Raw genomic sequence first — 27,102 nt, forward strand, 5'->3', positions numbered from 1 at the left:
CAGAGGAGGGGGTCAGGAAAGGCAGATTTATTATAGCCATCATCCTTCGTTAGGACCTGAGTGTAAATATCACAAGATATTTATGTCATTGCATCTAAAAATTCCAACAGAGCTAAATGTAATACAACCCTGTTGTCAAAGTCATTCAGGGGATCTGTATTCTGAAGGCTCATCTACCATTCAATTCTACGAGTGGTATTGATTTGCAATCAACAGATAAGGTTGCCTGTGAGACAAAATACTTTAACTTCTATAATTAAATCAGATGAATGCATGCTATTAAACAGCAAAAAACAGCTAAGCAAGCTAGAACCGATATGAGCTGATCATCTCTAATGTAGGCTAGATGAGTCAGATAGTTAGCTGGTCTATGCTGTCTAAACAAGCGAACTGGTCTTTACTTGATTAGAATTTGTTCTGCTACTGACAGAGGTGAACTGCAGTTGCCCCTTCCCCTGTCCCTGACTGTGAGACAACACATTCTAGCAATTCCAAATTAACCCACTGGCGGTATTCATTTCAAACTCACTGCCCGGCGCAGATGGAAGGCTCATGCATGCGAGGAGGACAAATGCAGCAATGCACTACAGCGCTCACAGCAGCAGAATGGTGAGGTGTGGACTAAGTTCATGAGAAATAGTCTAGTTTGATAGTCAGTTCATTGTATTTAAAGTTACAAGATAAAACATATATTTTTTAAATGCAAAGTAATTTTTGAAAAAAAACGGCATTAAACAAAAGGGTACTTTTTTCATAGGAGGGCAGTTAGTGGACATTGTAAATTGGATGTAAATTGGACAGTGCAGCTAGATTAACAAGAACTTAAGCTTTCTACCCACATAAGACATGTCTGTGTCCTGGGAAATGTTCTTGTTACTTACAACGTCATGCTAATCACATTAGCGCACGTTAGCTCAACCATCCCCGTGGGGGAGACACCGATCCCGTAGAGGTTTTAATCAATTTTAGAATAAGGCTGTAACGTAACAAAATGTGGAAAAAAGGGAAGGGGTCTGAATACTTTGCGAATGATCTGTATGTGCAGGATACATCGTCCGGTGAAATTACTTGCAGGTTCCTTTCGACAATGCATCAACAATAAGAAATAGTAAAAAATATGAATAAAAACTCCCTAGTTTTTTTTATTTTACCTTTATTTAACTAGGCAAGTCAGTTAAGAACAAATTCTTATTTTCAATGACTGCCTGTTCAGGGGCAGAACGACAGATTTGTTCCTTGTCAGCTCAGGGGTTTGAACTTGCAACCTTCCGGTTACTAGTCCAACGCTCTAACCACTAGGCTACCCTGCCGTTGAGGCCTACCTGCTCTTTAGCCAGATATCAAGCCAGAATATTGCAAGACGGATGATATTTCTGCAGTATGTACTGTAAATCCTGACAAATAAAGTGTTTACCAGGGTTTCTCAATGTCCTCAGAGATGTATTTTGCCGCACATACACCATAACCATCAAAACGCACAACGTTGACGACTGATTTCCTGATAGTGTTTCCTTACCTAATGCTGATCGAAATCTCTTCAGCTAGTGTTTATAATTGTTGTAATCTCTTTGAAGAGACTGCAGCTGAGCTCATCACGTCTGATGAATGGATAGCACAGCTGCTTTCTTAGACATTCCCAAGCTGTGGATATTTATTTCCATAAAAGAAAATGATACAATTGCAACAAAATAATGTCTGAAAGTAATGCCTGTGTCAGGTTCATGAGAAATGATCTAGTTTGATAGTCAATTCATTGTATTTAAAGTTACAAGATATATATATATTATTATTATAATTTTTTTAAATGGCATTTATCAAAAGGGTAGTTTTTTCATAGGAGGGCGAAAGCAGGTGCGGCAACCTGGTATGCTCTACCACCAGATCATCCAAACAGTCTGCATCTGTATGGGAATATTAGCAAATCTATTTGGGGAGTTTCTGCAAGGATGGAGATCTTTTTAGAATGACCAGTGCTGCTCTAAAGCTCACTTCAAATATGATGATCAAATACAATGATTTACTCAGGGTGCTTTTTAATGAATCATGCTAGTGCACATGTAATGCATATTTCATTGAACAAAGCTTTTGTGTAGGATTTTAAGATGTCTAAAGAGTGGATGATCTAAAAAAAAAATGTAGTTCAATGCAATACCCCCTCTGTAGGGGAGTCATTGATTTTAGCCAGGGCTTGGTGTGCTATTTCCCTGAACAATTGCTCGCTTCTGCATAACACCGATAGGGAATGCTTGAAAGGGTAAAAGTCCTTCCCCCCCAGATCCGTTCAAAGTAACCTGAACCAGTCTGTCAATGGAGTTCCTTTTAAATGATGTGCATTGAGAAGTTTATCCTTCTGACATTGGGACCTTAACTGTTCAGAGCCAAACTCATCTTGGATATAAAATAAAAAAAATACATTTTATTGGTAAATAATCTTAAGTAAGAAAAAGAAGGGAATGTTCTGTGAAGAGAGATATTGTGCTTCGGTGGATATATAATATTGTTTCCTATTTAAATTCATATTCATAGCCAAGCTGTAATAAATCAAAAATAATATGATTTTCTCTAAATCAGTGCAGTGCTTCTAGTTCTGCCTCATAAAGAGCGCTAATGCTGCAGAGTATTGAAAATAGGACTGAATTTTCTTTGACTACAGACCCACAAACAACGAGCAAGGGCATGTTGGCCAAGGAATCTAACACATAAAGTAGTCACATGAATGATACAAAGGGGAACAAGAAATGGTAATGTAATTTACAGTTTGGCCCAGTATATCACACAGGAATGGAGACTCCAGGGCACGACAAGTTTTTCCAAAATCACCAGTCACTTTCCTGTAAAGAATGGAGGCCTTCTATCACTTGTCTCTGACATGCTGCCCACACAGCTTGCCATTGTCTTCCATTTGGCCTCCTGGAAGCTGGAAAATACACAATTAAGTCCAATTGCATACTCCCATGAATTTCAACCGTTCCCCTTCCTGCCTATCGATGCCACAGCATTTCCACATGACTTCTCCGCTTGATTAGGAGTCAATGAAAAGCAATGAACTCTGGGAATTCCAATCGCTTTCCCACCAAACAGCCCCACAATTTACATGCTGGCATCATTTAAAAAAAATATTTGGAAATGCTTAACGTACTTACCATCTCTACTTACCAATGAATTTTGAATAAAAATGTTGACAACAAATCTTTCTCCTCTTTGCATTTATACTTGAAGAGTATGCCTATTACAGCATCCCAATACAACACCACTGACCACAGCAACAGGCTTGGATGTCAGTTGGTTAAGGCTTAGGCGTTTCATAAAACGCCCCAGGGTAGCAAAACTCATCAGCACTCCCACTCTGAGACGTTTTGAGAATACTGGCCCTGCTCAAGCAGCCTAACTATTATGTCAGACCATGTTGCTTGCTTGGGGTACACAAACACAGCTCTTAAAGCACTTCTCTGAGTAAACAATGACTTAATGGCCACACAAAGTATTTCCTCATTGGCCAAGTTTGTTTGTTTTTTTGTTCTTCCTGCAGAACCAAAAGCACTGGGAAATTTTTTTTGAGCAAACATCGAGTTTTTGCTAACACAAAAGGCAATCATTACAGAGCTATTTTGCTACTTGTATCCTGCAGCTACTAAGCACTACTTTGTAAATGTCACTGTACGGTAGCACTGCTTACAGATCTGTGCTTCTGGTGGAGGAAGGGATTTAGTACTTACTCATCATCTAATGTATCTAAAAACATCTCTAGGTTGGAGTTAAGGCCAGACTGGGAAGTGGGGTTCTCTGTATAACGCACCAGACAACTTCAAATGCCTCAGGGCTTTACCCCTTCTAGTTTGTGTGAACTCCAGCATTTTGGCATGTTTCAGGGCTCCCCTGGTGTGTTGGTTGCCACCTCTCTCTCAGCTCTCTTGCCTCCAGGTTCTCCTAGTTTCAGTTTCAAGTTTCATTAGTTGTACAGTGCATTCGGAAAGTATTCAGACCCCATTCACTTTTTCCATATTTTGCTACGTTTTACATTTTAGAATAAGGATTTAACGTAACAAAATATGGAAAAGGTGAAGGGGTCTGAATACTTTCCGAAGGAACTGTATATGCGGGATACGCATGGTATACATCGTCCAATGAAATGCTTACCTCCAGGTTCCTTTCGACAATGCATCAACAATAAGAAATAGTAAGAAATACAAATAAAAACTCTCTAGTTGAGGCCTATCTGTTCTCTAGTCAGACCTCGAGACGGATTATATTTCTGCAGTATGTACTGTAAATCCTGACAAATAAAGTGTTTACCAGGGTTTCTCAATGTCCTCAGAGATTTATTTTGCCACACATACACCATAACCATCAAAACGCACAACGTTGACGACTGATTTCCTGATAGTGTTTCCTTACCTAATGCTGATCGAAATCTCTTCAGCTAGTGTTTATAATTGTTGTAATCTCTTTGAAGAGACTGCAGCTGAGCTCATCACGTCTGATGAATGGATAGCACAGCTGCTTTCTTAGACATTCCCAAGCTGTGGATATTTATTTCCATAAAATAAAATGCTACAATTGCAACAAAATAATGTCTGAAAGTAATGCCTGTGTCAAGAGCAGAGTAATAAAATCTCAGGGGTAACAACCACAGAGACAGGCCAAAGGACAATCATTTATTAGGAACTTTTACAACAATGGCAATACACGGTACCACTACGGCCCGATTAGAAATGAATAAAAAGGTTCGGATTTAGGGCTATAGGCTAACTATGAGCACCGGGGTAAACTAGCACAGCAGTTGATCCACTTACGAGAGCAGTGGCCAATGTTCGTTCGACTCTTTCTGAGCAGGGTTAGTTTGTTCGGCTCTACCTGAACAGGGTTCAGCTCTTCCTCCCTTTCAGGGTTCGTTAGTCGATGGCTGGTCCAGTAGTCGATGGCTTGTTCAGTTGTCAATGGCAGGTCACAGGCAGTCCCTCGCTCCGCACCGTCCCGGCTAGGTGTTAGCATTGGGTGTAGTAAACAAAAAAAAAGACTTATATATGGAGATAGTTTAGTGCCAAAACTAAGGGTTTAAATACAGTGTCTTCGTAAAGTATTCAATCGTTTTTTTCCTCTCATCAATCTCCACACAATACCCCATAATGATGAAGCAAAAACACATTTTTTGATAAAAAACTGAAATATCACATTTACGTAAGTATTCAGACCCTTTACTCAGTACTTTGTTGAAGCACATTTGGCAGCGATTACAGCAGTGATTCTTCTTGGGAATGACGCTACAAGCTTGGCACACCTGTATTTGGGGAGTTTCTCCCATTCTTCTCTGCAGATCCTCTCAAGCTCTGTCAGGTTGGATGGGAAGCATCGCTACACAGCTAATTTCTGATCTCACCAGAGATGTTTGATCGGTTACAAGTCCGGGCTCTGGCTGGGCCACTCAAGGACATTCAGAGACTTGTCCTGAAGCCACTCCTGCTTTGTCTTGGCTGTGTGCTTAGGGTTGTTGTCCTGTTGGAAGGTGAACCTTTGCCCCAAGTCTGAGGTCTTGAGCGCTCTGGAGCAGGTTTTTATCAAGGATCTCTGTATTTTGCTCTGTTCATCTTTGCCTTGATCCTGACTAGTCTCCCAGTCCCTGATGCTGAAAAACATCCCCACAGCATGATGCTGCCAACAGCACCATGCTTCACTGTAGACATGGTATTGGTCAGGTGATGAGCGGTGCCTGGTTTCCTCCAGACTTGACACTTGGCATTCAGGCCAAGGAGTTCAATCTTGGTTTCATCAGACCAGAGAATCTTGTTTCTCATGGTCTGAGAGTCCTTTAGGTGCCTTTTGACATGCTGGATGTCATGTGCCTTTTACTGAGTGGATTCCGTCTGGCCGCTCTACCATAAAGGCCTGATTGGCGAAGTGCTGCAGAGATGGTTGTCCTTCTGAAAGGTTCTCCCATCTCCACAGAGGAACTCTAAAGCTCTGTCAGAGTAACCATCAGGTTCTTGGTCACCTCCTGACCAAGGCCCTTCTCCCCCGATTGCTCAGTTTGGTCGCGTGGCCAGCTCTAGGAAGAGTCTTGGTGGCCCAAACACCTTCCATTTAAGAATGATGTAGACCATTGTTTCTTGGGGACCTTCAATGCTGCAGAAATGTTTTGATACCTTTCCCCAGATCTGTGCCTCGACACAATCCTGTCTCTGAGCTCTATGGACAATTCCTTCGTATTCATGGCTTGGTTTTTGCTCTGACATGCACTGTCAACGGTGGGACCTTATGTAGACAGGTGCATGCCTTTCCAAATCATGTCCAATCAATTGAATTTACCACAGGTGGACTCCAATCAAGTTGTAGAAACATCTCAAGGATGATCAATGGAACAGGATGCACCTGAGCTCAATTTCGAGTCTCATAGCAAATGTGACTGTTGTTCCATGTAGTGAATCTGTTATTCTATGTGTTTCTATGGGCTAATAGCAGTAATGCTGAAATTCAATGTTTCGTCAAATATTTATTTTTATTTTTGGGGATACCTTAGGGGGTCTTAAAATTCAACATCAAGTAGCTAAATTATTATAGGTATGACCACTTAAAACAATTACGTATGTTATCTAAGTATAACCCCCCTTCCTCCAGCGTAGACAGGGCTTAGACTATAGATTAAAGCATACACAAATTATCAATGGACCTACCAGGTACAACCCCAAATCAGTAAACACGGGCACCCTCATAGATGTCATTCTAACTAATTCGCCCTCCAAATACACCTCTGCTGTTTTCAATCAAGATCTCAGCGATCACTGCCTCATTGCCTGCATCCGTAATGGGTCTGCGACCAAACGACCACCCCTCATCACTGTCAAATGCTCCCTGAAACACTTCTGCGAGCAGGCCTTTCTAATCGACCTGGCCGGGGTATCCTGGAATGACATTGACCTCATCCCGTCAGTAGATGATGCCTGGCTATTCTTTAAAAGTGCCTTCCTCACCATCTTAAATAAGCATGCCCCTCTCAAAAAATGTAGAACTAGGAATAGATATAGTCCTTGGTTCACGCCAGACCTGTCTGCCCTTGACCAGCACAAAAACATCCGTTCTGCATTAGCATCGAATAGCCCCCGTGATATGCAACTTTTCAGGGAAGTTAGGAACAAATATACACAGGCAGTTAGAAAAGCTAAGGCAAGCTTTTTCAAACATACATTTGCATTACTGTGCAGCTGTATTCATCGACCTGGCCAAGGCTTTCGAATCTGTCAATCACAACATTCTTATTGGCAGACTCGACAGCCTTGGTTTCTCAAATGATTGCCTCGCCTGGTTAACCAACTACTTCTCTGATAGAGTTCAGTGTGTCAAATCGGAGGGCCTGTTGTCTGGACCTCTGACAGTCTCTATGGGTGTGCCACAGGGTTCAATTCTCGGGCCGACTATACATCAATGATGTTGCTCTTGCTGCTGGTGATTCTCTGATCCACCTCTACGCAGACGACACCATTCTGTATACTTCTGGCCCCTGCTTGGACACTGTGTTAACTAACCTCCAGACAAGCTTCAATGCCATACAACTCTCCTTCCGTGGCCTCCAACTGCTCTTAAACACAAGTAAAACTAAATGCATGCTTTTCAATCGATCGCTGCCCGCACCTGCTCCTTAACTTACCTCATTTGCACTCACTGTATATAGACTTTTTGTTTTCTTTTGTTCTACTGTATTATTGACTGTATGTTTTGTTTATTTCCTGTGTTGTTGTATGTGTCGAACTGCTATGCTTTATCTTGGCCAGGTCGCAGTTGCAAATGAGAACTTGTTCTCAACTAGCCTACCTGGTTAAATAAAGGTGTTCTCAACTAGCCTACCTGGTTAAATAAAGGTGAAATAAATAAAAACCTGGCAAACAGCGGAGAGGAGCATCAACAACATGGATGTCCCCGGTCCAAATCACACACTCTGAAAGTTTAATATTTCTGGGGTGTGTTTAGCTATTCATTTGGGGAGGGGGGGAGGGGGGGTGATAGGGAATTGTCAACAGATGTCTCAGTCAATGTAGTCCATGCCAATATTTGGGATCAAAGCACACAAATATTTTGTGTAATTAAATTTCACACAGTGATAATGTCAGAAGTTAGAGGAATGCAATCATTGTCAATAACACAAAGCACACTTGTGTGAAATGCCCTTGTAAATAGCAAGACATGCTGCTAAAATAAACAGAAGGCAGAATGGCAGTGTAGTCTCGCTAGAATCAGTGTCACTTGTGACACCTGCATAGTACAAGATAAAGGTAGTGTTGCAATGGGCTTGTAGCCTACTGTACAGTGTTCCTCAAGCTTTACTAGCTATCAACCAACCAGTGACTAACCACGTTGTTAGCACAATAACCTTTTTGCTGTATTTCTAATAAAGTGTCAAAGAAAACATTCACTAATCGGTGGCAAACCTGCATCTTAAAATTTGATCTATCAATAATAAACTATCTGGTCTCCCGAGTGGCGCAGGGGTCTAAATCAAATCAAATCAAATCAAATTGTATTAGTCACAAGGAAGACCTTACATTGAAATGCTTATTTACGAGCCCCTAACCAACAGTGCAGTTCTTTAAAAAATGGATAAGAATAAGAGATAAAAGTAACAAGTAATTAAAGAGCAACAGTAAAAAATAACAATATATACAGGGGGGTGTATACAGTGAAATTCTCAATTATAGTGTATTTATCGGTGGTGACAATGTTTCCTAGCCTCAGAGCAGTGGGCAGCTGGGAGGAGGTGCTCTTATTCTCCATGGACTTTACAGTGTCCCGGAACTTTTTTGAGTTAGTACTACAGGATGCAAATTTCTGTTACATACAATATATACATACAATATATACAGTGATGTACTGGGCCATTCTCACTACCCTCTGTAGTGCCTTGCATTCGGAGGCCGAGCAGATGCCATACCAGGCAGTGATGCAACCAGTCAAGACGCTCTTGATGGTGAAGCTGTATAACTTTTTGAGGATCTGAGGACCCATGTCAAAGCTTTTCAGTCTCCTGAGGGGGAATAGGTTTTGTCGTGCCCGCTTCACGACTGTCATGGTGTGCTTGGACCATGTTAGTTTGTTGGTGATGTGGACTCCAAGGCACATGAAGCTCTCAACCTACTCCACTGCAGCCCCGTCGATGAGAATGGGGGCGTGCTCAGTCCTCTTTTTCCTGTAGACCACAATCATATCCTTTGTCTTGATCACGTTGAGGGAGTGGCTGTTGTCCTGGCACCACCCTGGCACCACCAACTCATTGTTGTCGGTGATCAGGCCTACCACTGTTGTGTCATTGGCAAATGTAATGATGGTATTGGAGTTGTGCCTGGCAGTGCAGTCCTGAGTGAACAGGGAGAATAGGAGGGGGCGGAGCACACACCCTTGAGGGGCCCCTGTTTTGGGGATCAGTGTGGTAGATGTGTTGTTACCTACCCTTACCACCTGGGGGAAGCCCGTCAGGAAGTCTAGGATCCAGTTGCAGAGGGAGGTGTTTAGTCCCAGGGTCCTTAGCTTATTGATGAGCTTTGAGGGCACTATCGTGTTGAACGCTGAGCTGTAGTCAATGAACAGCATTCTCACATAGGTGTTCCTTTTGTCCAGGATGGAAAGTGCAGTGTGGAGTGCAATAGAGACTGCATCATCTGTGGATCAGTTGGGGTGGTATGCAAATTGGAGTGGGTCTAGGGTTTCTGGGATGATGGTGTTGATGTAAGCCATGACCAGCCTTTCAAAGCACTTCATGGCTACAGACGTGAGTGCTACAGGTCGATAGTCGTTTAGCCGGTTTACCTTAGTGTTCATGGACAAAGGCACTATGGTGGTCTGCTTAAAACATGTTGGTATTACAGACTCGGACAGGGAGAGGTTGAAAATGTCAGTGAAGACACTTGTTAGTTGGTCAGCGCATGCTCGCAGTACACGTCCTGGTAATCCGTCTGGCCCTGCGGCCTTGTGAATGTTGACCTGTCTAAAGGTTTTACTCACATCGGAACAGCTGGTGCTCTCATGCATGTTTCAGTGTTATTTGCCTCGAAGCGAGCATAGAAGTAGTTTAGCTCGTCCGGTAGGCTTGTGTCACTGGGCAGCTCTCGGCTGTGCTTCCCATTGTAGTCTGTAATGGTTTGCAGTCCCTGCCACATCCGACGAGCGTTAGAGCCGGTGTAGTAGGACTCGATCTTAGTCCTGTATTGACGCGTTGCCTGTTTGATGGTTCATCAGAGGGCATAGCAGAATTTATTATAAGCTTCCGGGTTAGAGTCCCGCTCCTTGAAAGCTGCAGCTCTAGCCTTTAGCTCAGTGCGGATGCTGCCTGTAATCCATGACTTCTGGTTGGGGTATGTACGTACGGTCACTGTGGGGACAACGTCATCGATGCACTTATTGATGAAGCCATTGACAGATGTGGTGTACTCCTCAATGCCATTGGAGGATTCTCGGAACATATTCTAGTCTGTGCTAGCAAAACAGTCCTGGAGCTTTCCATCTGCTTCATCTGACCACTTTTTTATTGATCTAGTCACTGGTGCTTCCTGCTTTCATTTTTGCTTGTATGCAGGAATCGGGAGGGTGGAATTATGGTCAGATTTGCCAAATGGAGGTTGAGGGAGAGCTTTGTATGCATCTCTGTGTGTGTAGTATAGTTGGACCAGAGTTATTTTCCCTCAAGTTGCACATTTAACATGCTGATATACATTAGGTAAAACTAATTTAAGTTTCCCTGCATTACAGTCCCCGCCTACTAGGAGCGCCGCCTCTGGGTGACCATTTTCTTGTTTGATTATGGCAGAATACAGCTCATTCAATGCTATCTTAGTGCCAGCCTCTGACTGTGGTGGTATGTAAACAGCTACAAAGAATATAGATGAAAACTCTCTCGGTAGGTAGTGTGGTCTGCAGCTATCATGAGAAACTCTACCTCAGGTGAACAATAGCTCGAGACTTCCTTAGATATCGTGCACCAGCTGTCGTTTACAAAAATACAGAGTCCGCTGTTCTATCCTGCCGGTACATCGTATAACCAGCCAGCTGTAAGTTGATATTGTCGTTGTTCAGCCACGACTCCGTAAAGCATAAGATGTTACAGTTTTTAATGTGCCGTTGGTCATTTATTCTTCCCAGTAACTCATCCATTTTATTGTCCAAAGATTGCATGTTTGCTAGCAGAATTGAGTGAAGTGGGGGTTTATTCAATCGCCTCCGACTGCTCAGAAGGCAGATCACTGTGGTTGTGGCCTGTTCCCGAGGGAGCTGTACAAGTATATCCTCCGCCTCGGGCTCGTCAGAGTCGTGAAAGAAGAAAAAGGATTCTGCTAGTCCGTGGTGTGTAATTGCAGTCCTGATGTCTAAAAGTTATTTTCGGTCATAAGAGACGGTAGCGGCAACATGTACAAAAAGAGTAAAAGAATCAATTACAAACAATGCAGATAAACAAACAAAAAAACACAATCGGTTGGGGGCACGTAAAACGTCTGCCTTCTGCTCCGGCGCCATCTTAAGGCACTGCATCCCAGTGCTAGAGGATTCACTACAGACTTGGGTTCGATCTTGGGCTGTATCACAACTGGCGTGATCAGGAGGCCCATAGGGCGGCACACAATTGGCCCAGCATTGTCCGGGTTAGTGGAGGGTTTGGCCGGGGGAGCTTTACTTGGCGCATCACACTCTGGCACCTCCTTGTGGTGGGCCGGGTGACTGTAGACTGACCTCGGTCGTCAGTTGAACAATGTTTCCTCTGACACATTGGTGCGGCTGATTTCTGGGTTAAGCGGGCGGGTGTTAAGAAGCGTGGTTTGGCAGGTCATGTTTCGGAGGAGGCATGACTCGAACTTCGCCTCCCGAGCCCATTGGGGAGTTGGGGAGAGACAAGCCCATTGGGGAGAGACAAGATCGAAATTGTGGAGAAAAAGGGGGTAAAATATATACACCCCTCACATTTCTGTAAATATTTGAGTATATATTTTCATGTGACAACTCTGAAGAAATGACACTTTGCTACAATGTAAAGTAGTGAGTGTACAGCTTGTATAACAGTGTCAATTTGCTGTCCCCTCAAAATAACTCAACACACAGCCATTAATGTATAAACCGCTGGCAACAAAAGTGAGTACACCCCTAAGTGAAAATGTCCAAATTGGGCCCAATTAGCCATTTTCCCTCCCTGTTGTCATTTGACTCGTTAGTGTTACAAGGTATCAGGTGTGAATGGGGAGCAGGTGTGTTACATTTGGTGTCATCGCTCTCACACTCCCTCATACTGACTGGTCACTGGAAGTTCAACATGGCACCTCATGGCAAAGAACTCTCTGAGGATCTGAAAAAAATAATTGTTGCTCTACATAAAGATGGCCTGGGCTATAAGAAGATTGCCAAGACCCTGAAACTGAGCTGCAGCACGGTGGCCAAGACCATACAGCGGTTTAACTGGACAGGTTCCACTCAGAACAGGCCTCGCCATGGACGACCAAAGAAGTTGAGTGCACGTGCTCAGCATCATATCCAGAGGTTGTCTTTGCGAAATAGACGTATGAGTGCTGCCAGCATTGCTGCAGAGGTTGAAGAGGTGGGGGGTCAGCCTGTCAGTGCTGACCATACGCCGTACACTGCATCAAATTGGTCTGCATGGCTGTCATCCCAGAAGGAAGCCTCTTCTAAAGATGATGCACAAGAAAGCCCGCAAACAGTTTGCTGAAGACAAGCAGACTAAGGACATTGATTACTGGAACCATGTCCTGTGGTCTGATGAGACCAAGATAAACTTATTTGGTTCAGATGGTGTCAAGCGAGGGTGGCGGCAACCAGGTGAGGAGTACAAAGACAAGTGTGTCTTGCCTACAGTCAAGCATGGTGGTGGGAGTGTCATGGTCTGGGGCTGCATGAATGCTGCCGACACTGGGGAGCTACAGTTCATTGAGGGAACCATGAATGCCAACATGTACTGTGACATACTGAAGCAGAGCATGATCCCCTCCCTTCAGAGACTGGGTCACAGGGCAATATTCCAACATGATAAGGACCCCAAGCACACCTCCAAGACGACCACTGCCTTGCTAAAGAAGCTGAGGGTAAAGGTGATGGACTGGCCAAGCATGTCTCCATACTTAAACCCTATTGAGCATCTGTGGGGCATCCGCAAACAGAAGGTGGAGGAGTTCAAGGTCTCTAACATCCACCAGCTCCGTGATGTCGTCATGGAGGAGTGGAAGAGGACTCCAATGGCAACCTGTGAAGCTCTGGTGAACTCCATGCCCAAGAGGGTTAAGGCAGTGCTGGAAAATTATGACACTTTGGGCCCAATTTGGGGATTTTCACTAAGGGGTGTACTCACTTTTGTTGCCAGCGGATTAGACATTAATGGCTGTGTGTTGAGTTATTTTGAGGGGACAGCAAATTTACACTGTTATACAAGCTGTACACTCATTACTTTACATTGTAGCAAAGTGTCATTTCTTCAGTGTTGTCACATGAAAATATATACTCAAATATTTACAAAAATGTGAGGGGTGTACTCACTTTTGTGATATACTGTATATATATAACATTGCTTTAACAGGCCCCAGAAAGAAATGAGGGGGAGGGATAAGATCAGCAAATACTACCTACCAAACAGGTGCAATTTGTGAGCACAACGCTCCTGTGGTAAATCCTTTGATTCAGCAGCAAATTGTCTGTCAGTCTCTGAACCTGCATTAGATTTTCTGGGGACCATGGCATTGTGGTTCTAATAATGTCCTATACATTCAAGGTGTGAAATCATATCCATAATCTATACACCAATGCCTGAACGTAAGCCAAAATGCAGCCCCCTCCCCCTCTCCACCCCATGAATGTATTATGTTGCGCTGTTAGTTCAGTCCAAATCAGATAGTGGAAAAAAAATCTAGGGAAACATACAGGAGATCACACAATGGGAGACCACACAATGTTGACATCAGTCATGTGGATGTAATACAAATGCTAATACATAATCTGTGTCCTTCCCAATACATTAGAATAGGATTTAAAAACAGGATGTTTGAGATTCACTACTGCATGAAAACCAATGACGACAGAAATTCTAATGATTTTGTCTCAAAATATTATTTCGAGCACCAGGGAGGAAGTGAGAGAGGGAGGCAAATTTGCTTTAACTCTGCAATGAACAACTTTGTGGTGCATCAACTCTCCCCTTACAGAAAAACCACATGAATTTCACATGTGGTCGCATGAGGTGTTATAAAACATGTTTTTATGTGATCATGTAATATTATGTGAAGTTAATGTGATGACAAGTGATATCATGTAAAGCAACATGTGATAACATGAAAATATCACGTGGAGTGTTCCAAAAACACGTTTTCACATTATTTCACATGTGAAATTTCACATGAAAGGGAAAGGGGGATACCTAGTCAGTTGTACAACTGAATGCCTTCAACTGAAATGTGTCTTCCACATTTAACCTCTCTGAATCGGAGAGGTGCAGGGTGCTGCCTTAATCAACATCCACGTCTTTGGCGCCCGGGGAACAGTGGGTTAACTGCCTTGTTCAGGGGCAGAACGATAGATTTGTACCTTGTCGGCTCGGGGATCCAATGCTCTAACCACTAGAAATCATGTGATGTTCCACATGTGAAATCATGTGGTTTTTCTGTAAGGAGGTAATTGTACAGTGAAGTATATACTGTTAGGTGCATGGCTCAGACTTTCTCTGACCTTTCATCCAACACCAGCCATGATTGCATTTAGAGTGGCTAAGTGTTATTCAATGGATTTCTATGGGCTAATATCAGTAAGGCCACATTCAATGTTTATACTTACAGTGGTCCTACAATTCAAAGTCAAATAGCTAAATTATCATTGGTATGGCCATCTTAAAATAAGTCCATATGTTAGCTTAATAGAAACCCAGCTTGGCATAATTAGACCTTAGAGGGTTAAGACCACCTAATGACCTTAATTTAATTTATGAAAGACCTGTCATTAGAATAGCACAATCGAAGATTTCTGAACCTGACTGTAACTTGATTTTCCCACCTCCTTTCCACAGCCTTTTAGGTCTACCTTAAAACCTGTTTGGGCTAGGGGGAAGCATTTTTACTTTTAGATGAAAAGCTTGCCCAGAGTAAACTTCCTCCTACTCAGTCCCAGATGCTAGTATATGCATATTATTATTAGTATTGGATAGAAAACACTCTGAAGTTTCTAAAACTGTTTGAATGATGTCTCTGAGTATAACAGAACTCATTTGGCAGGCAAAAACCTAAGAAAAAATCCAAACAGGAAGTGGGAAATGTAGGCGTGTAGTTTTTCAACTCATCCCCTATTGAAGAGACAGTGGGATATTGGTCATCTTGCACTTCCTAAGGCTTCCACTAGATGTCAACAGTCTTTAGAACCTTCTTTGATGCTTGTCATATGAAGGGGGGCTGAATGAGAGGGGAATGAGTCAGAGGTCTGACTGAGTACCACGAGCTGACCATGCGAGGTCACGTGAAAGTTAGCTTGCTTTCCATTGCTTTCGACAGACAATGTAATTCTCCGGTTGGGACATCATTGAACATTTATGATAAAAACATCCTAAAAATTGATTCTATACATAGTTTGATATGTTTCTACGACCAGTAATATAACTTTTTGGAGTTTTCATCCGACATTTCCGCTGGAATTGCCCGCGCCTTATGAGTTTCGATTTGTTTACTAAACGCGCAAACAAATGATGAACTTTATCAAACAAATCAAACATTTATTGTGGAACTGGGATTCCTGGGAGTGCATTCTGATGAAAATCATCAAAGGTAAGTGAATATTTATAATGCTATTTCTGACTAATGTTGACTCCAACATGGCAGATATCTGTTTGGCTGGATTTGTTGTCTGAGTGCGGTACTTAGATTATGCTTTTTCCGCAAAGTTTTTTGAAATCTGACACAGCAGTTGCATTAAGGAGAAGTTTATCTAAAGTTTCATGTATAAAAGTTGTATCTATTATCAATGTTTATTATGAGTATTTCTATGAATTGATGAGGCTCTCTGCAAAATCACTGCATGTTTTGGAACTACTGAACATAACACACCAATGTAAAATGAGATTTTTTGATATAAATATTCACTTTATCAAACAAAACATACATGTATTGTGTAACATGAAGTCCTATGAGTGTCATCTGATGAAGATCATCAAAGGTTAGTGATTCATTTTATCTATATTTCTGCTTTTTGTGACAACTCTCTTTGGCTGGAAAAATCGCTGTGTTTTTCTGTGACTTGGTGGTGACCTAACATAATCGTTTGTGGAGCTTTCGCTATAAAGCCTTTTGGAAATCAGACACTGTGGGTGGATTAAGGAGAATTGTATCTTTAAAATGGTGCCTAATACTTGTATGTTTGAGAAATTTTATTTATGAGATTTCTGTTGATTGAATTTGGCGCCCTGCAATTTCATTGGCTGTTGGCGAGGGGTTCCGCTAGCGGAAGCGGAACCCCGTTCCCAGACAGGTTTAAGACAGGCCAAAATATCAGTGTTTTGCATCTGTAATCTGTATGCTATTGTACAATGGATGTGATAAAAGCCTAATGCAACCAATGAGTGAGTCTTAGATTTTGCTAGAGGTAATTTATTTAATGACAGGACTTAACAAATAACACTATTAACAGCATATATCATATTATATATGTACAAATATGTATGTATGTTAAATTATGTCATCAAAACGCAATGCATGCTGTATGTTTCAACTTCTTACAGTAGAATGCAGCACTTGTAAGAGTCATCTTGAGAGAGAGAGAGAGAGAGAGAGAGAGAGAGAGAGAGAGAGAGAGAACTCTTCTGTACTTCATACGGTACGACACACCTTGTATTTCCACATCACATCGACAGCTATTTTAAGGTATTGACCTTTGTTGATGTTTTTTCTGCCAAGTGCTCCAGGCTTCAGTTTTTGAGGGCGGTTGCTTGTGTTTTGGAGAGGAAACAGGCTCTTGGGCATGAGTGTCTCTAGTAGTCTTCTTGGCCCCCCCTTGTCCCCAACAGGGCCACGCTGCTGCTCCAGCTAGCGATCATGCATAAACATCGGTATACAGTAGCCCAGAGATGTTTGCATGCTCGGAAAGAAGAGGCTGTAGGAAAAACAAACCTACACTGCATGTCATACCTTTCAAAGCCAAGTTGACCTACCAGTGGGTCAACTTGACGTGATGATAAATGTGTCTTAAACACTGCTTAACTGTCTGCAGCTTTGAAAATGAGCCAAGAGCAAGACCAATAGTTGTATTGTTATGCCTTTCAAGCCACCAAGATGTGCATAAACTTACCTCCAGAAGATGAGAATCTTGAGGGATTGTGAATGGGACTTTAAGGTGTTTACACAGGCAGCCCAGTTCTGATCTTTTTTTCACTAATTGACCAATCAGATCAGCTCTGAAAATTATCAGATGTTAAAATATCTTATGTGATTGGTCAAAAGAACCATTAGTGGAAAAAAATATCAGAAATGGGCTTCCTCTGTGTAAAAGGTTTGTAGTGATGTTTATGTGGAGGTGATGGTGGTGGCATGTATTGCCCTGAAAAAGCAAAGTACCCAGTGGAGAATATTCCTGGACATATCACTGTTTAGACCAAGGCCCTGAATGCTTTTTTGGAATAGAGAGATAAAGCACTAAACCGTTAGATGGAGGTTAATGAGTATGTTGGTGAGGAAGCCTGTACATTAGAAAGCACCTGTAAAAGTGGATGATGCCGCTTTTAACCTGTCAACATGAGGCAATATTAACACTTAATGGCGGAATTTAGAAATGCCCAATTGTGCCTACCCTGCAGTGAATACTGAAGAAAATTACACCCAATGTTTGTACCTTCCTGTATTGATGATAAAGGACACGGTACACTACAGAATATACTCTCCCAGGAATTTCAACGAGACCTCGCAGTGATTCTCTGTCACATTCATCTCCAGCATGCTGGCTCAAAAAACCTTGGTGATCTGGAGGTTAATGCATTTTCTAAGCCAGCACTGTGTTTGTTTTCACCTCCTTGTTGAGACACAACAGGGACACGGCCAATGAAAGCAAGAATGATGATGTGTACAAACAACATGAGACCCTACTCTGAATGCCACACTTATTGATAATGTTTTTTACAAATTCTTTGAATAATGTTGTTAATACAGGTATACTTTATGTCACAACTTCCACCGAAGGTGGCTCCTCTCCCTGTTCGGGCGGCGGTCGGCGGTCGTCGTCGCCGGTCTACTAGCTGCCACCAATTCCTTTTTATTTTCTGTTAGTTTTGTCTTGATTGTTTTTTTGTCTTGACTGTTACTTATTTGTTGTTAATTATTGGCCTATTTAAACTTCCAGGGCCCACCTGCTTTTGTGCGAGCTTATTCTCACTGTCAGTGGTGAGATTGTTGTGCTTACGTATTTTGCTGTCTGTTATTTTCCCTGGTTTTGGGGACATACCTGTTTATTGGTATTTTTGCCTGTTTGTTGGCTAGACCCAGCTTAATAAACGTATGCATTGGAAGCATTGCTCTCTGAGCCTGACTCCACACCCACCACTCCTAGGTATCCGTGACACTTTATACTGACATTTCGGACCACATTCCAATTTTCCACTTCTCTTTGGCAACTGAAAATGAACCGATGGGAATGATTACTAGCATTAAGTGTAGAATATTTAACAAAAGTAATTGTGAGCGCTTAAAGATGTTGATTGATGATATTTCATGGGAAAATGTTATAATCAGGCTGATGTGGAGTCTGCTTACCAGACTTTTCCCTTTCAACTCTGTATTTCACCACTGCTTTCCCTTAGTTAAACCATGTAAGAGACCAGCAGAAGGGTTCTGGAAACCTTGGTTTACAACCGGTCCCAAAAAAAACAAGTTGTATAAAATCCTTAAATAATATAAAGGCAACTTGAAAAGTCATCAAGCAACTGTTGAGTAAGAAAATGGCATCTACAACTATTCCATTTAAATTGTATTGTTGGAAATAAGTCCTATAGGGATGCTGATGTTAGTTCATGTGAATTTAATAACTTTTTGTGAGATGTGGGTTCCTCTCTGTCAAAGACAATTTAGAAAACTGATTGAAATCCCTTGGATTACATGAAGGGACATTTCCCTTCTCTGCTTCAGTGTGATCCTCCTGATGTAATGGAGGTGATGGAGGCAATTGGTAACTTCAAGATATCAGCAGCAGGTCATGATGACATGTGTGCCTCTTTGGTGAAATCAGTGTCTTCCTCGATCACTGAGCCTCTAACGTATATCTTCACCAAATCTATGTAAACTGGTATTGTTCCTAAATATTAGAAAAGTTATCCCCCTCTATAAATCTGGGGATCCAAGATCTTTTACAAATTATCAGCCAATATCTGTAGTGCCATGTTTTTCTAAAATACAAAAAAAATGGGTGTATAAGAGAATGTTGAAACATTTAAATCAACACGGTATTCTATATGTTCTGATGCTGATTGGCTTATTTTTAGGCAGTTACGAAACAAGTGTTATTTTCTTCTCAGGAAGGCCAAGTCTGAATATTTTATGTCTGTTACCACTGATAACCTGAATGACCCTAGAAAGTTGTGGAAGGCTATTAAGTCTATGTCTGGTAACAGTAATGTTAATGAATTACCGTCATGTGTTTTGAAGGACTCTGTTGCTATTTATGACAAAACTGAAATGCTGAATTGTTTCAATGAGCACTTTATATCATCTGGAAAGGCTGTTTGATTCAGTGTCCTCTGTCTCTGTACAACCCTGTGTGGATAAACCAGTGAGAGCTGGTCAAACGTTTAGCTTTTTGCCATTCTCAGTGCAGGTGGTACATAAAGCCCTGAAATCCTTAGATCAGAGAAAGCCTGCAGGTCCTGATCTTTTGGATCCCTGCTTTTTAAATCTGGCAGCTGATTTCATAGCTGAACCACTTACATCTCTGTTCAATCTAACCCTGGAATGTAATGAAATTCCAAAGATCTGGAAATCAGCATTTGTCCTACCACCTTTAAAAGGGGGAGATCCAACTCTTTTAAATAATTACAGGCCAATCTCAAAGCTGCCACCCCTGGTGAAAATACTTGAAACCCTTGTAAGTGAACAGCTAAAAGAGTTTTTATTTACTAACTCTATTTTATCAATGTACCAATCGGGCTTCAGGAAGAAGCATAGCACAATTACAGCAGCCATGAAGGTTTTAAATGATATCACTGAAGCCATTGACAAAAAACAGCACTGTGTCTCACTTTTTATTGATCTCTCTAGCAAACCATGCTATACTAAGGCAGAGATTGTCGAGTGTAGGTCTTTCGGAGCATGCAGTTGCATGGTTTGCATGCTATCTGTCTGATAGAACTCCGTGCACTCAATTTGATGGGCTTATGTCTGTTAAATTGTCTGTCTTGAATGGTGTGCCCCACGGCTCTGTACTTGGTCCTCTCTTATTCACTATTTATATACATGATTTAGACAAAAATGTCCAAAATGCACAACTTCATTTTTATGTTGATAATGTTGTTATTTACTGTTGTGCCTCGTCTCTTACAAAAGCTTTCCAGAACATGCAAACTGCTTTTTATACTGTTCAACATACCTTGTGTCAACTGAAGCTTATCCTCAATACTGACAAAACTAAACTAATGGTGTTTTCTAATGCAAGAAATAGACCTCTGAACCTTTAATCTATTACTACCTGTCAGGGCAAGGAGATTGAGGTTGTAACCTCGTATAAATATCTTGGAATTTGAATTTATGACGGCCTCTCTTTTAAATTGCATATTCAACAACTTACAAAAAAAGTGAAGCTGAAATTGGGATTTTATTTTAGGAATAAGGCCTGTTTTTCTTTTGAAGCCAGAAGGAGGCTAGTATCAGCTACATTTTTGCCTTTACTAAACTATTGGGATATTTTATAGATGAATGCTTCCACTCAGTGTTTGAGATCAATTGACACTCTTTACCATGGCACTTTGAGATTTATTTTAAACTGCAAAACCCTTACTGCACTTTGTATACCAGGGTTGGCTGGTCTTCTCTAGTCACTCATAGACTCAGTCACTGGTATACTTTTATTTACAAAGCCATTTTGGGTTTACTACCTTTTTATTTGTGCATTTTTATTGTTCAGAAATGTGGTGGGTACTCTCTTCGCTCGCTGTACTTTATCCTGCTAACTGTTCCAAATGTCCGAACTGAATTTGGTAAAAGGGCTTTTATGTACTCTGCACCATCGTCTTGGAACACCTTACAAAATACTTTTAAACTGGAACTTTGTGTTTAAAAACTGGTGTTTTTAAATCACCGATTAAGGATTTTGAGGCTGATTCCCTGACCCTGTCAATGTTTTTAATTTGCTGTTTTATACTCTTGTGAATTCAATGGTTTTTACTAGATTACTTGTAATTTTTCATGTTGTCTGTCTAATTTTTTTGTAATGACTTGGGGCTGCTTATCTTGGCCAGAGCGCTCTTGAAAAATAGATTTTAATCTCAATGAGCCCTTCCTGGTTAAATAAAGGTTAAATAAATACAATAAAATAATATGATCACCAATATGGTTTTCGTAAAAAAATGTGTATGACACGGTTGATCATGTAATATTACTTTCTAAATGGCATTTTTACAGTTTTCATGATTATACATATAATTGGTTATATAGTTAGGTTTATGAGAACAGATAGAGAACAATTTGTTTATGCAAACGGCTGTGCATCTACCAGGGCCAAGATATCCTGTGGTGTCCCACAGGGTTTGATAAGTGGACCTTTGTTATTCCTAATCTATATAAATGACCTTGCTGCAGAGTGTCTTCTACTGTACTTCCCACTCACTTTTCTGATGATACCAATTTGATTTTATCACACAACAATATTGATTCACTAATTAATGAAGCCAACTCAGGCATGGACAAATTTTCTGAATGGTTCCAGATAAACAAATCATCTTTAAATGTTAAACAATCTAACTTTATTGTATTCAATAGTAAAAATAAGAAATATTGTAAAAAGCCAGAATCTCAATTGGTGGGAATGAAATGGAACAAGTCACATACACTAGATTCCTCTGAGTTCTAATTTATGAAAAGTTATCCTGTAAAGATCATATTCAATTTGTCCGCAGCAAAGTGATGAAATCGGTGTCCTCAGAAAGATTAGTGGTTTGGTTCATCAGGCTTTCTTCCTAACTCTTTACTATAGCTTAGTTTACCCATATCTCATTTACTGTAACATTGTCAGTACATGTGCCAGTACATGTGCCTCCTATCTACACAAATGACTTATCATACAAAATACATGTGCTAACCCTTCAATGGATTCTACCAGGTAAATTTTTAAATCCATCTATACAACAAAAGACACTGTGATAACCTTCACCCTCCCCACTGCCGCACCTCACATAGTCAATTCTTTAACAGATACAAAGGTACCATGCTCTGGAATTCTTATCTTCACATTGCCAAAACCTCATCATCCCTCAATAACTTAAAGTGAATACTGGGGGTCAACCCGATGAACCAAACCACTCAGTAATGACTTGTAGTCACGAAATGCTTCAGTCTGGTTTTAGACCCCATCATAGCACTGATACTGCACTTGTGAAGGTGGTAAATTACCTTTTAATGGCATCAGACCGAGGCTCTGCATCTGTCCTTGTGCTCCTAGACCTTAGTGCTGCTTTTGATACCATCGATAACCACATTCTTTTGGAGAGATTGGAAACCCAAATTGGTCTACATGGACAAGTTCTGGCCTGGTTTAGATCTTATCTGTCTGAAAGATATCAGTTTGTCTCTGTGAATGGTTTGTCCTCTGACAGATCAACTGTAAATTTTGGTGTTCCTCAAGGTTCCGTTTTAGGACCACTATTGTTTTCACTATATATTTTACCTCTTGGGGATGTCATTCGAAAACATAATGTTAACTTTCACTGCTATGCGGATGACACACAGCTGTATATTTCAATGAAACATGGTGAAGCCCCAAAATTGCCCTCGCTAGAAGCCTGTGTTTCAGACATAAGGAAGTGGATGGCTGCAAACTTTCTACTTTTAAACTCAGACAAAACAGAGATGCTTGTTCTAGGTCCCAAGAAACAAAGAGATCTTCTGTTGAATCTGACAATTAATCTTAATGGTTGTACAGTCGTCTCAAATAAAACTGTAAAGGACCTCGGCGTTACTCTGGACCCTGATCTCTCTTTTGACGAACATATCAAGACTGTTTCAAGGACAGCTTTTTTCCATCTACGTAACATTGCAAAAATCAGAAACTTTCTGTCCAAAAATTAATCCATGCTTTTGTTACTTCTAGGTTAGACTACTGCAATGCTCTACTTTCCGGCTACCCGGATAAAACACTAAATAAACTTCAGTTAGTGCTAAATACGGATGCTAGAATCCTGACTAGAACCAAAAAATGTGATCATATTACTCCAGTGCTAGCCTCCCTACCTCCCTCCTGTCAAGGCAAGGGCTGATTTCAAGGTTCTACTGCTAACCTACAAAGCATTACATGGGCTTGCTCCTACCTATCTCTCTGATTTGGTCCTGCCGTACATACCTACATGTACGCTACGGTCACAAGACGCAGGCCTCCTAATTGTCCCTAGAATTTCTAAGCAAACAGCTGGAGGCAGGGTTTTCTCCTAGAGAGCTCCATTTTTATGGAATTGTCTGCCTACCCATGTGAGAGACGCAAACTCGGTCTCAACCTTTAAGTCTTTACTGAAGATTCATCTCTTCAGTGGGTCATATGACTGAGTGTAGTCGGGCCCAGGAGTGTGAAGTTGAACGGAAAGGCTCTGGAGCAACGAACCGCCCTTGCTGTCTCTGCCTGGCCGGTTCCCCTCTTTCCACTGGGATTCTCTGCCTCTAACCCTATTACAGGGGCTGAGTCACTGGCTTACTGGTGCTCTTTCATGCCGTCCCTAGGAGGGGTGCGTCACTTGAGTGGGTTGCGTCACTGATGTGATCTTCCTGTCTGGGTTGGCGCCCCCCCTTGTGTTGTGCCGTGGTGGAGATCTTTGTGGGCTATACTCGGCCTTGTCTCAGGATGGTAAGTTGGTGGTTGAAGATATCCCTCTAGTGGTGTGGGGGCTGTGCTTTGGCAAAGTGGGTGGGGTTATATCCTTCCTGTTTGGCCCTGTCCGGGGGTATCATTGGATGGGGCCACAGTGTCTCCTGACCCCTCCTGTCTCAGCCTCCAGGATTTATGCTGCAGTAGTTTATGTGTCGGGGGGCTAGGGTCAGTTTGTTATATCTGGAGTACTTCTCCTGTCCTATCCGGTGTCCTGTGTGAATTTAAGTATGCTCTCTCTAATTCTCTCTTTCTCTCTTTTTTTCTCTCTCTCGAAGGACCTGAGCCCTAGGACCATGCCTCAGGACTACCTGGCATGATGACTCCTTGCTGTCCCCAGTCCACCTGGCCGTGCTGCTGCTCCAGTTTCAACTGTTCTGCCTGTGATTATTATTATTTGACCATGCTGGTCATTTATGAACATTTGAACATCTTGGCCATGATCTGTTATAATCTCCACCCGGCACAGCCAGAAGAGGACTGGCCACCCCACATAGCCTGGTTCCTCTCAAGATTTCTTCCTAGGTTTTGGCCTTTCTAGGGAGTTTTTCCTAGCCACCGTGCTTCTACACCTGCATTGCTTTCTATTTGGGGTTTTAGGCTGGGTTTCTGTACAGCACTTTGAGATATCAGCTGATGTACGAAGGGCTATATAAATACATTTGATTGATTGAATGATTGACAGCACGGCCTCCTTAGATTTAAGAAAGAAGGCATCAAGGTAACGAGTTCATGTTTTCTATTTATTTAGTCAGGTATGTCCACATTATTCAATAAATGATACAATTGTATAAAACTGAGGTCCTTGAAAATTGTAATTTTAAATGCTTAAAATATGTATAAATAATTTTGAATAGATTTGAGTAATCTCCTTCACATATTCCAACTCTCACACACTCACATCCACACAAGCACACACATTTAAACAAAACATGGGGGGAAAATGGAATGCTTAGCAGGACGGGAAAATTGTCTAATTCACATACTTATCCCACATACTTATCCCTGGTCATCCCTAAGGCCTCTGGTATGGTGGACTCACTAAACACATGCTTCATGTGTAAATGAAGTCTGAGTGTTGGAGTGTGCCCCTGGCTATCTGTAAAAAAAAAATGTTTTAAATGGTGCCGTCTGGGTTGCTTAATACAAGGAATTTAAAATGATTTATACTTTTACTTTTGATACTTAAGTATATTTTAGCAATTACATTTACTTTTGATACTTAAGTATATTTAAAACCAAATACTTTTAGATTTTTACTGGGTAACTTTCACTTTTACTTGAGTCATTTTTATTAAGGTCCCTTTACTTTTACTCAAGTATTTCTCCTCTTTGTCTGCCTCTTCAGTCCAGAGTGCATTGTATGGTGCCAATGGATGGATGTTGGGATTGTCAGATTGTCGATCTGCAAGTTGAACATGGTGAAATTGTAGACTCCTAAATTGATAGTGCAGTTTATTTGGCCGATTTTACAGCGAACTAGCTACTTCACATGCTGATATGAGTTTGGTATTATTGTGTGTAGCTATGTTTGATACCTAACTACCTAGCTATCTAGCTAGCTAGCCAGCCAGCCCTTAGAGAGAACATTGCATTGTAGGTTTTGTAGTCAACTTGAGCTGCAACAGATTTCCACAACGATTTTCCCATTTTGCAACCAACCTTATTATTTATTTTTGTTTGTTTTAATTTAACCATTATTTAACTAAGCAAAACAGCTAATATTTGTATTAACTGGGCAAGTCAGTAAAGAACAAATTCTTATTTACAATGATGGCCTACCCTGGCCAAACCCTTCCCTAACCCGGACGATGCTGGGCCAATTATGCACTGCCCTATGGGACTCCCGATCACGGCCAGTTGTGATACAGCTCAGGATCGAACCAGGGTCTGTAGTGACTCCTCAAGCACTGAGATGCAGTGCCTAAGACCGCTGCACCACTCAGGAGAAAATTAAACATTTGTTCACAAAAAATATTGCTCTCACATGTTAGTGTTATTTAACACTGTAAATTATAGGAATTGGTGGTTTTGGGTAAATGTTTCCTTTAAGGCATGTAACAAACTTGAACTAAACTCAAACGATTCATTGCTTTTAAGGCTAAAGTATTTGAATGTAGAATAGAATTGCTGCAGCATGTTTATATAGAGGAGGGAAAGAGGGAATAAATACATTAACAAACAGCAAAACAGGAATGTGTTCAAACTGTTCCAAAATGACTGGAAAGCAGGGGGAGCACAGGGGAACTGCGTGCCACATTGTGACTGCCTGCCTGTCTCCTGATAAAGCCATTGTCTGTTTATCTTTTGGAATTAGTTCCAAAATGGGCCTGGCTGAGGTGACCAATACGCAGTCACAATACAAAACTTAACTCCATGCCCCGAGGGCTGCTGGGACAGGAATTCCTCCAGCTGCCACCACACAAGAGTTGACGCTGAGTGTGTGCCAGCCATTAAATGGATCCTAATGCTGGGCGTGCTCAGGGGGGATGAAGATAACAGTAGCATGCTAAAAACAACAACAACATAGGCAATGGCTTTGTGAGAGCTAAACTGTGTGTGGATATTTCCCCTCATTATTGTGCAAATTTTCACACATTTTCTCCCTCCATTTTTGTATTTCAATACTTTCTGGTGCACATCTGAAATAGGCAGCAGCTCATTTAAACCGATGGTGTGTTTGTGGATAAATATTACAGCTGAATGAGGAAAAGGTTTTAGTTAATCAAATCATTTTGATGCGTCATGAAAACAATGCATTGTTGTATATAATCAAATACGGTGAACATTTTTCTGTCCTTCATTTCATTTCTGTCCATGCCAAATCATTATAATTTTCTGGGACGCTCTACCACCAAGTGTGAATATACCCAGTGGCAAATCTTTCTGTCCAACCTGTGAGTGATCATTATCATTAATCTGTCAGTAATCCCATGTCAAAGGTCTTCATCACCACGACAGACTGCCTATCAAATTCCAGTGGATAATGGGAAACCACCTCACACATGGTAAATAACTTGCTAACATCAGATTACATTCATACTCTATATTGGG

This window comes from Oncorhynchus mykiss, chromosome 20, assembly GCF_057628025.1.
Source record: "Oncorhynchus mykiss isolate SJ-2025 chromosome 20, ASM5762802v1, whole genome shotgun sequence".
NCBI lineage: Eukaryota > Metazoa > Chordata > Actinopteri > Salmoniformes > Salmonidae > Oncorhynchus > Oncorhynchus mykiss.